The sequence below is a fragment of the Primulina eburnea genome, chromosome 2 (assembly GCF_022965805.1).
Source record: "Primulina eburnea isolate SZY01 chromosome 2, ASM2296580v1, whole genome shotgun sequence".
NCBI lineage: Eukaryota > Viridiplantae > Streptophyta > Magnoliopsida > Lamiales > Gesneriaceae > Primulina > Primulina eburnea.
In genome coordinates, this window is record NC_133102.1 from 7,864,033 (window position 1) to 7,877,271 (window position 13,239).

The window sequence follows — 13,239 nt, forward strand, 5'->3', positions numbered from 1 at the left end:
TAGAAAATCCTAGTGATTTGTGTTTGTTGGTTAGTATGTAGTGGAGAAGAGGTTATATGAGAGGTATGCTTACACCAACATGTCAATTGAGTTGTCTTGCAAATGTGTGAATGAAGTATAGTTGAAATGCATCTACTAGAAACAACATAATACACACACATTCATGTTCAATTCAAAATTGTAATGTGTAAATTTCTATGGGTGTGTAGCGAATTGTGTTGTGCTTTGATTTTTTGGAAGTATGTCACAAAATTTGTGGAGTCATGAATATGAGCCACGAAATCTCCATTGAACTATTTTTTATTTTGTCTGTAGTTATGTATTGTAACTTATTTTGCTCGATGACGAGAATAATGATAGTATGAGGAGGTTAATATGTGTCGATTTTACTTGTCATTTCGCGTTATTTTGAGTCTGTAGTTGCATGTTTTTATCGAGGCTTGTCAGTATTTTGTTCATTTATTTTATAGTTTGTTTATATGGGTTACTCCTCAATTGAATTGGTTAATAAACAAAAGTGGCAAAAAGATGAACTCAAGATAGAGTAACAAAAACTGGGCAACAGAACTCGTGCTAGGACCGTAAAACCCCAGTACAACAAGAAGAAAATTTCATATTGGCATAATAGGCTATGCTAAGGTGGTAAAAAACGACCGCCCTAGCTCAACACGCGAGAAAGCAAGTGTTGGACATAGTGAGGCGCTCTAGGGTGGTAAAAAATGATCACTTTAGCACGACACGAAGAAGAAAACAAATTTGTGGGATCTTTTGGGCGAGGAAAGAAGGCTTTTAAGGATTCTAATACACATGTAAAAGTAAGAAGACCTAATAGGCGAAAGGGAGACACCATACGTAGCCACAAGACGAAGGAGACGCACACGAGAAACACCGCAGGAAAAGGGAGGAATGCCCAAGGGAAGGGCAAGCGAAGAACAAGAATTCAACACCTTGTTTAAAGAAGGAGATGCACACGAGAAACACCACAAGAAAAGGGAGGAATGCCCAAGGGAAGAGCAAGCGAAGAACAAGAACTCAACACCTTGTTTTCTCCTTTTCTTTTTTATTTTAGTTATGTTTTGATTTCTTTTTTGAAGATTGGATTTTATTTCATGAGCATACTTGGTTATGTTATTGTACTTTTATTGCACGTTTTGAGCATAATCAACTTTGAAGTGATTTTATATTTTATAATTGAGATGGAGAGGATATTTTATAATATGATAGGGTAACATAATCAATAGATCTACAACTTGCATAGATATATGATGTTGGATACATATTGATATTCATAGACAAAAAATCGAAATCTAGTGGATTCCTCGGTACTTTAATACAATTGTAATTGTTAAATAACACAATGACAATTTGTTATTTAATTTTTTTAATTAGATCATTTTATACTGCCATAATATATTAATAGATTATGGAATTCTGCAAAAGCATGACTTAAGAATTGAAATACATTTATTAGAGAAGATTCAGGGGTACGTAAACCGATATCCTAAGAATTGTTTGCTTATTATTTTATTTTCAATTATTCATAGTTTTGTTCGTGTTATATTTTATTTCTATATTAGTTTAGTTTATTAATTAATTCACTTATTGTTCAAGTTAACTAAAAAATTGTGCATGTGATAAATTTGTCATTTATCAATCTCTGTGAGAACGATACTCGTACTTGTTACCCTATATTAAAACTTGACCTGTACACTTACGGTAATATCGAGAAAACTTGAGAAATTTAATTGTTCTAAATTATTGTGTTAAAAAAGCTCCATTACTTAGCTTTTTGGATGTCTACCAATGGTACAATAAGATAGCTTTATCTCCTGATGATCATGAGAAAGCAAGTTTCATCACTAATAGAGAAATCTTTGCTATGAAGTAATGCCCTTCGGGATCAAGAATGTTGGAGCTATATATCGACGATTGGTGAACAAAATTCAAGAACTTGATGGGAAGAAATGTGGAAGTATACATAGATGACATGCTCGTTAAGAGCATTCTAGCAATCCAACATGTGGAGTACCTTACAGAATGTTTCAAAATATTGAGAAGTATTGAATGAAGCTGAACTCATAAGAAAATATCTTGGTATATGATTTCACAAAGAAAAATAAAATCAAACATCGAAAATATTAAAATCATTTTGAGGCATTTCCCCCGCGAAGCGTAAAAGATGTACAAAAGATGACAAGAAAAATAACCGCTTTGATCCGCTTCATTTTTATATATGCAGACAAAGGATTACCATTATTCAAAGTACTGAACCAACGAGCAATCAACTGGAGCAAGCGAACACGGGCAGCATCGCATCACCTGAAACAAACAACCACCATCATCCTTCTCCCACAAAATCGCAAGCAGAGGCTGTGAAACCCCGATTTTTTTCCGAGATAAGTATATCAAGAATTTAAATAATGAGATAATAAATACTTATATATGTGATATATATTTATTAATAACCTAGAGAAATATTGTAAAATCCCGCAAAATCTAAATCATGTATTTATTTGTACTCAAGATGGTATTAATTTATCAAGGATTTAGTTATTTTAAACTCTTCAATAATTTAATAAGAAATAGTCAATATAAATAATTTATACACCTATGTATATGTTTGGGTATCTTGATATTTATAATTAGTTAAAAGGATAATATAGATATATGTATGAGATGAATAAATACATAAATATACAAATATAACTGAGTTAGGAGATAAGATAATTTTGGTAAATATGCATTGTTTGGGAATAAAGTTTTGCAAATTTGGCATGTTATAAAATATGGAAGAAATATCATTGGAATTTATGGAATAAGTATCAACCCGGTTATGGTATTATTTTTATCCACACACCTATAAATAAGAGGGCCTATGCATTCAAAATTTACACATTCCAAGCTCAAAATTTCGAGCTCCTCTCTCCCAATTTTTGAGAATTTCATCCCCCGAGGTGCTGCCAAGAGATCGAAAATCTGCCCACTTTCTTAAATTTCGTTCCATCACTCCAAGCCTCAGAATCCAATCTCCTCTTTTCATATTTTAAATAACATACTTGAGAACGTGCTGAACAAGTTCGAGCTTGATCCAACGGTTCATTAAGTCGCAAACGTGCCTGGAAGTTGGCTGATTTTTGAGAGAGAAATTTCAACTTGTTCCTTCAACTTTTTCTTCAAGCAAGATCTAAGGTAAATGGGTTTTTGCTATATTATAATTTACACACTTGTCCTTCGTAAGTGGGCTTTTGTTATATTATAATTTGTTCACTTGTCCTTCGTAAGTAGGTTTTTGCTATATTATAAATTGCACATTTGTCTTTCGTAAGTGTGTTTTTGCTATATTATAATTTGCAGACTTGTCCTTCATAAGTGGGCTTTTATTATGTATATATTCTTTCACAAGTGAGTTTTTGTTTGCTACACTTGTTCCTGAAGTGGGCTTGTTTTAAAATATGTTGTTTATGCATTATTATGTTTTTGAAAGTTCGTTCGAGCATTATTCTTTGTTCACGATATGTTTTCTTCAAGATTTGTCAAATTATATGTTCAAAGCACTGTTAGGATTCGATTGGATATGGGAAAAGATTTCCGAACTATGACCCTTATACGGTGGGATGGTAACCGTTGTACGGCCTCACTCCATAGAGGATTACATATTGGACATGGCCTCACTCCTTATAAGATTAACATATAGGAGACTGATATCAGGAAACCATGGAAATGAGATGAATTTCAGTGCTGTACAAATATGCTATATGAGTATGCTAAACAAGTATGTTATACGAGTATGATATGTGATGATATATTATGATTATGAAGTATGAATATTCGTTATTATTCAAGCTATGATATGCTATGTAAAATTTGAATTCAATTATATGTATATGTTGCTATATCTCTCGAACGGTCCCCCACTTGTTGAGTATTTCCTAAAATACTCACCCCTTACTTCCTCTTCCACCCAGATAAGAACGAAGAGCAAATGGATGAAGATGAGCAAGAGCAATTTTGGGGATGGTAGAAGATCTTGAGTTATCTCAGAAGTTTTAAAGCTTATTTTATGTTTATCGCTTCCGCACTATTAAAACATTTTAATCAGTTTATTTTGGGTATTTAAGTTGTAAAGATGATTTTTGTTGATTATGAGAAATAAACTGATTTTGGTATATACTGTACTACGAGACTGGTTGTTTGACGATTATGTGATTGTTGAGCAACGCCGGTGTCGACTAACCCTGGTCTCGGGGCGTGACAGAGGCAGAGCCATGTGCATTTATATCCGGGCTTTAGCCCAGGTGGCTCAATTTTTTTGAAAAAAATTATATGTAAATTTTGTATAATTTTGAAATAATATGATATTAGTCCGGATAGATCAATTTAAAATATTAAAATATTCTAGAGTTTAAAATTCTAGTTCAGGCAGAGCAATATTCTTATCTCCGCCACTGATCGCAAGCCTCCGCAGTCTCCCTCAGCCCCTTGCACCGCCGCCTTCATCATCGGCAGCAACGGTCCACAACTCAGCTCCCCCAAAAAACCAGCGGTGGTTAAAAATTCGAAGGAGTGAGATAAACACGAGAGTAGGGATAGACATGCTTTAAAATACGTGAAAAAATAAATAAATGATAAAAAAAGGGTTGAAAAGGACATCAAATTTGGACATGACCATGGTTCAAGCCACCGGTTAAACGGTTCTCCACCATTGGTTCGACGATTCAAAACATCTCAACCATAATTTTCTTTAGAGTAGGTTTCTTGTGAGAAGGTTTCACGAATCTTTATTTGTGAGACGGGTCAACCCTACCGATATTCATAATAAAAAGTAATACTCTTAGCGGGGTGTATTCAATTCAGAGTTTTGATGACTTTTAATGACTTTTTTAAATGATAGACTTTTATGGATTTGATAAATTTTTATTGAATTTTATGGAATCTCACAGATTTATAAACAGATTTATGTGGATTTATGTAGAATTTTTTGCAAGATTTTTATAGAATTTTGTCGATTTTTTTTTATAGAATTTTATAGATTTTGTACTTAACTATAACATGTGATTTTTTTATTAATTCTTTGAACCAATAATTAATTGACATATATAACATATTCAATTTGAAATTATTTTTAATATTTATATTAATAAATAAATTTACTTATTTAAAAGTTAAATCGTTTAATCCTTGCATGTATATATATGTGGGTTTATATGCATGTTTGTAAATTTTTTAAAATACATCAATTGATTAACATGTAATCTTATTTTTAAATTGATAATATAAATCTAAAAATAATATTATTTATTATTGTGTGAATATAATTTTGTATAAAAATATCATAGCTTACATATTAATTAAAAATACGAAAATGAATTTAAAAAATCATTGTTGTTACGAAACTATTCAATTATTAAGAATTAAACAACATTTTTTTGATCATCTTTTATTATTATTGAATATTACATTAATTTGTATAAATCATAAATTAAAAATCACAAAATCAATTCTATAATTCAAAATTTTCCCGTGTTATTAAAATAAAAAATTATTAAATGAACAATCAGCCAAAAAATGAAAAATTTGAAAAAGAAAGATGAAAATATATATAGAGATACACTTCGAAAATTTGAGAGAGTAATAGAAATAGATGAGAGGAGAGAAGATATGAAGATATGTGATGTGAAACGACAGAGAGAGAGTTAGAAGTTTTAAAAATCCATTCAAATCTTTGGGGTGAACCAAATACAATTTTGTACAATTTGTAGTTGTACCTTAGGCTTTAATGTTTGTATGTCAATGAATTCCATGGAGTTATTAAAAGTCCATGGAAAATTTGAATACCTGTAGACTTTTATAGAGTTTATAAAAGTCAATGTTGAATACCACTTGACTTTTTAAAACTCCATGAAAGTCTATTTTGAATAACACAAGACTTCTATAGAGTATGCAAAAGTCTTGATTGAATATCTCTAGATTTTTAAAATCTACAAAAGTCATTAAAAATCAATAAATTTCTCACGTTGAATACACCCCCCTAAATCTCTATAATATTATATATTGTACGGAATAATATAGAGGTGCATAATGTATTTATTAACATAAAAAATTGACCTTATAATGTGATCATGGTATAATTAAGTCTAGTGGTTGAGTGTTGTTTGCTTAAATGAGAGGTCTATAGTTTGAATCTGAACCATACATTTACATTTTAGATTATTTTTTAAAAAAAAATTTGAAACACCGGTTAATCGGCGGCTCACGGTTTCCAATTTAACAAACCGTGACCAGCCCGTCTTTAATATCATTGCGTTTTTTTACCAGCGTCTCTGACATGTGTTGGTAATGTATTTGACGACCAACTGAAGTTTTCTTTTATCGATTACACGACTACGGAGATCCATTTACGAGTCAATCGTCTAGGATTATTTGGATCCGTTTACGAGCCAGCCAGATCTTCCAATTATGATCTACTTAGTTCCAATAAATTTTATCTCTTGGCTACGTGAACTTTCTAGAATGAGAGCATAATATATTGTTGGTATCTTTTACAGAATAATTTGGATTTTCCCTGTGAAATCGACAATATACTCTGTTGAGGGAAATGGTTCCTTTTTGTGGCTCATCTTTCGTTATTTTGTGTCACTGCAAGGAATTATGTTAACATTCTAAAGGGAGGGCGATCTTTTGGTAGTTCTTACAAGTACTTGCTCTGTTGACTCTTCTGTAGCAGGCATAAGGATATCCCAAATGGTATACGGTCATATTCTCCCATTGAATTTATTTTTTTCTTCTGATATGAAGCTTCTTATAGGCGATAAATGTACAAAGTATCCAAGAGATTTGATTTAACACTGTCATGGTTCTTTCATGAAGATTGTTGTAGAAGAACACTTATTTGTGAATAATAATCTTTGTTATTCATTCATTGTGAAACTATACATATACAAGGCTAAGAAACATAACAAATCACAAAACTGGGAAGAATAACAACCTGACTCCTAATAACAGGGAAAGACCATAAGAATAGGAAAGAATACAACAACTAATTACAACAAACGCTTGTTACGTAGCATCCAAGAATGCTAAGGACCTAACTCTATATATTTCAAAACTTCCCCTCAAGCTTGATTGTAAATATCTAACAACTCAAGCTTGCTTCGCATGTCATAGAAGTTAGGTCGATGAAGAGGCTTAGTAAGAATATCAGCAGCTTGCATTTGGGGATGAATGTAACACATAGAGATCTTTATCCTCGGCCTTCTCATTGATAAGGTGTCGATCAATCTCTATCTGTTTGGTGTGATCGTGTTGGACGGGGTTTTTTGAGATACTGATGGCAGCTTGATTGTCACAAGCACATGGTGATGGGACTAGTTACAAGAACTCGAAGATCAATTAGCAGCTGTCTCAGCCAAATACCCTCACATACTCCAGTCGGTAGTTATCGCAGTTCAACCTCAGCACTACTACGAGCTACCAATGTCATGCTTTTTACTCCGCCATGTAACTAAATTACCCAGACGTATGAGCACATCCCTGATGTAGATTTTCGATTAGAGATTGAACTTGGCCAGTTGGAATCCGTGAACACTACTATATCTCGTTTCACTATCTTCTGGAAGAACAATCCCAACCTGGGGGAGCCTTTCAAGTATCGGAGAACCGTCAATACTGCATCCATGTTTGTGACTGACATGTTACTCATGAATGTATTCAACATAGACACTGAGAATGCGATGTCGGGCCTTGTATGAGCATGATATATCAATTTTCCCACTAAACGCTGATATCTCTCTCTGTCTATTGACTTTTCGGATGTTCTTACACTTAGTTTGATATTGGGATCCATTGGAATAGAGGATGGTTTGCAATTTAGCATCCCTGTCTCTCTGAGCAAATTTAGAGTGTATTTTCCATTGTGACACGATGATCCCTTTCTAAGCGAGCCATTTCCATTCCCAATAAATACCTCATGTTCCCAAGATTTTTTATTTCGAACTCAGAATCGAGTGTGTTCTTCAATGCCGCAATCTCACTTTCGTTATCTCCAGTGATGACAATTTCGTCCACATACACGCTCAAGATCATGAATTTACCACATTCGAATGCTTAGTGAATAAGGTATGATCAGCATGACTCTGAACATAATTGATGTTCTTCAGTACCTTTGAGAATCTCTCGAACCAAGCTCTTGGAGATTGTTTGAGTCCATATAATGACTTCTTCAGTCTGCACACCTTGTCACTGCTGATCTCACTATAGAATCCAGGAGGTATTCTCATGTACACTTCTTCTTCAAGATCTGCATTAAGTAAGGCGTTTTTTTATGTCAAGCTGATGAAGGGGCCAGTCAAGATTGGTTGCGAGAGATAAGATAACCCGCACGGTATTGAACTTGGCAACAGGTGTGAATGTTTCTCCATAGTCCTCGCCATATGCATAAGTATACTTCTTCGCCACTAGGCGTGCCTTCAACCTGACCAACGAGCCATCCAATCTGTGTTTGATCGTGAATAGCCATTTGCAGCCTACTGCACGTTTACCAGGTGGCAAGTTTGTGATATGCCATGTGTTATTCCTTTCTAGAGCATGGATTTCTTCTTCTGCAGCTTGTTTCCAATCTGGAGATTTGAGGGCTTCATCCACATCATTGGGTATCTGCACCTAGACAAGATGTATCACAAATGCTCGGAAAGAGAGTGAGAAATTGCCATAATATATATAATCATTCATGCGATATGGACCACACGACCGAGATGGATTTCTCAAGGCTATTGGCAGCTCCGGACCAGCTGTTCAACAGTAGTATCAGCCTCAGATAGAATAATACATTGTTCATGTAATTCAGAGACAGGACTCGCTGGTGATGGCGATTGGACATGGGCTGATGGCTCTTGTTGTTGAAGATTAGAAGTGTCTCTGTTGGTAGGGTGTGCCTGGTTAAACTCGTGGAGCTCATGAGAGGTGATCTGAGGATTTGTTGTTGGAAGCTGTGACTGGGATTCATGTCGGTTCTCTCCCTGAATACCAGTCGTGGGATAGTATGGTGTGTCTTCGAATAATGTAACATCCATGGACACAAAATTTTTTTGAAGTGCACGAGAGTAACACCAATATCCTTTCTGGGTTGGAGAATATCCAACAAAGATACTTAATTGACTTTGGATCGAGTTTGTTTTGATAATACAAATGCACAAACACAGAGCAACCTAACACCTTAGGTAGAATAGTAGAAACTAGACTGTTGTTTGGGAATATGGTTAGCAAGAATTTGCAAAGAGTTTGGAAATTTAGTACCTTGAGATGGCATGCGATTAATGAGGAAGGCAACTGTAAGTACAGCTTCCCCCAGAACTGCTTGGGAACATTCATGGTGATCAGGATAGAACGTGCCGCTTCTAAGAGATGTCTATTTTTCCGTTCAGCGATGCCGTTATGTTGTGGTGTTTTGACAAAGGAGCTGGTATGAATAATTCCATTTGATTTAAAGTATTGACCGAGATTATCATTAAAGAATTCGCCTGTATTGTCAGCATGAAATATATTTATGTTTGAATTAAATTGGTTGGTAACCATGACATGATATTGTTTGAAAAATTGACAGGCTTCTGATTTCTCCTTCATGATGAGATACACCCAAGATAACCGAGTGTGGTCATCGAGTAATAGAAACCATCTAGTACCTATGAGATTAGATACCTTAGAGGGCCCCAAAATATCATAATGAATCATCGAAAATGGTTTAGATGCAATATATGGTCTTGGTGCATAAGTGCTTCGAGTGTGTTTAGCATATTGACAAACATCACATAAAAAATCTTTTGCATTCTTATTATGAAATAGAGATGGAAATAACTATGCAAGGTATAAAAAATTTGGATGTCCTAAACGATAATGTAATCTCATAATGTCATGATTATTATTGGATGAAAGACAAGAAAATTTATTTAATAGTGGCTTGGTTGTAATACTGGTTTGACACACGACAGATTGACTGTGATTGGCTTTCAGAAAGTAGAGCCCATTGTGGTGATAAACACATCCAATCGTCATCTGCGTGTCCTGCTCTTGGAATACACATGAACGAGAATTAAACCAAGTTAGGCGTTTCTTATCATTGTTGAGTTTGTGAACATACAATAGGTTGAACTTTTAAGTTTGGAATGTAAAACATATAGTCTAGTGTTATATTTTAGGATATGTGATGTTCCAACTCCATGAACACTTGATTGTGAACCATCTGCAATCGTCACTGACGTGTTCTGTTGACATGGTGTGTACATTAAGAATAGTAGGCGATTTCCGATCATATGCCCCCGAATCTACGATCCACCACGAGTTATCTGCTCTAAAAATCATGGCCTGAGTATTATGACCTCGGTTTGCAATGTTCCCAGAGCTGGAGCTTGATTTGGGTGTTGTTGACGAAGTGACCTCTGGATTCATCGAAACTGACTTGCTGATGAGGTTATGGAGTAAATCCAGTTGATCTTTATTGAAAGGTGAAGGGGTAGTAGTGGAAGTGGTGGTGGCAGAGTTTCCTGATCGAACAAAACTTGCACTGTTAAATCCATAGTAAAAAAATTTATAATATTCAAGTTCGAAATAATGGCAGTGTACGATGTCAATTAATAATATAATTTACGAGAGTACGAGTATCGTTCCTCTAGAGACTATATTTTGCAATTGTTATTCTCAGTTATTCAACCCTTAGCAACGATAGTTTGGATGATTGTTTATTACTACAATGATTAAATAAAAGTTCAACAAAATGATTCACAAATTAAATGGTGAAATAAATAAACTAAAATAGTTGATTGAAGAATCAATGAAAAATGAATTTTTGGGGAGTCTCGGTTTTATGTTTTCTGGAAGGAGTTCTTAGTTGCAACTTCATTTCAACAATGTAGATCTTACTCAAAACAGTTTTTGACAAGTTCATGCCTGCAAATTTTGACCACATGCCTCTTCTTTGGTTTTATTTGTTGAACTGCTCTTGTCTGAAATATAGAAGCCAAAATTGGTCTCTGGATCAGGGAAGAAGCGAAAGCATTCAGCCAAAGAAGAAGTCAATGACAGAGGTGATTCTTCATAGACTGATGACGACAGCCAAAATTCTCATGAGATTCGGTCAATTTTGTGAGACGAATATCCAACTTAACCATATTCATGAAAAATGTTACATTTTATATTGAAAATATTACTTTTTCATTTTAGTAAGGATCGAGTTGACTCATCTCACAGAATAGATTTTTGAGATCGTCTCACGAGACTTACACCTTTTTATTTGACTGAAACATTTATTTTTATATTTGTATAAGATAACATTTCTAATTTTATGGCCTGTTTTTTTTACTTTTAGGGAACTTAGTGTATGAGATACTTTTGATTTATCAAAAAACATATTATTACATAAAAGTTATCATTCTAAACTCTTTATAATGTAGTAGTTGCGGGTTCCATCATCAGAAAAAAATTACATAAAAATAACTAAACTGATTATCTTATTTTATCAAGTTTTTATCATATCACAACAGATTAAATTTTATTGTAGGTTATTAGTATAAAATGTTAATATTATACTACAAAATATTTCGACAACTAATTTAATAAAAAAATTATAATTATAATTCAAACGAAAGTCATCTTAAAATAATTACCATAATTACGAAATCTTGGGCCTTGTTCTATGAAAAAGGAAAACAAAAAGTTAAGAGACATGTAATTCACCACACGTTAATAATCTTTGACAAAGTGTACCAAATATTGCTTAATTTATGTTACATGAAATCGACCAAGAAATCGTCGTGGATAGATAGGGGCGAAGCTAAGATTCAAAAATAATTGGAGCTAACTCCGGTTCGTGTTAGACTGTAATTGGTACGTAAATAAATAAATTAAAATATATAAATAAAAAATAAAAAGGATGTGAACATTAAAATTTCGAAAATATTGAACAAAAGTATTTAATATTCAATACATTAAAAAACATGGAGTAAAAACATTATTGAAATTGTACATGCCATTATAAAAAAAAAAAAAACAAATTTCAGAAAATATTTGCAGTTACAGAATTAATTTAACTAGGAAGTTAAAAAATCCTAATTTCGATCAAGCCTAATTTCCAAGCAATAAACTTAAGAATTTAAAATTCCAAAATCGCGATTTTCATAAATCATCTGAGTCAACATTTTTAGTTAAAAAAACTCGTCAAATTATAATTTCTGAAAATTTTATTTAACAAACTTGAATAACCTGAGACTAAAATTCGAAAATCCTGAAATATCATAGGCTGAAATTTTAAAAAATAACCAAATAAATTTCAAAATTCGACTGATGCCTCCAATAGATTAAAAGTTGGCAAAATGTTGTGTGAGACGGTCTCATGGGTCGTATTTTATGAGACAGATATCTTATTTGAGTCAGTAAAATTATTAGTTTTATTGTGAATATCGATATGATTGATCGATATCACAGATAAAATTACGTGAGATTGTCTCACAAAAGAACTACTATTAAAAGTTTGTATCTACAACCAATCATATAACAAATATCAATTAATCGAACCAAAATCGCATAAATCAAATCAAAATTTAGCTTAAATTTCAGATTGACCGCAGGAAATCGGCCTGTCAAAGTGGCGCAACCGGTTTGGGAAACTTTTTTGGGAATATCTGGGAGATGGAAGAAGAATTGTGAAAAGAGATATTTTTTTTTTTTGGTTGAAATCTGACTCATTATTCTTTGTTTTAAACCCGTGTATTATTTATTTCAAATATATTTTTTAATATTGTCTATAAATCGATATTTTTTAATATATATTTTAAACAAACAATTTTATTATTTGTTTAAATGAGGAAAATATATAATAAAGTGGGTATGCCACAAAAAATAAAAAATATTCATTACTAATTTTTTAATTAGGTTGGGCTGATACCACCATAACCAAAAGGTGATACTCTGTCTTCTGGATATGATGATAATTGATACATAATATAAAAATGATAAATCAATATATTTTGATAAAACAATCGTACATGACATTAATCATTTGTAGAACTTAAATCAAATATTAGACAAATCAAGAATGAGTAATCAATCAATGTCTTTACTATATTTTTCTTCATTTTTCACTTTCTTTTCTTTTTTTTTGAAGGAAAAAGAATAATCAATGGCAATGTGCTGTGGAGGTTAGTTGAATAACAAATACATATTAAAAATAAGTGTAATTCAACTATACTAACA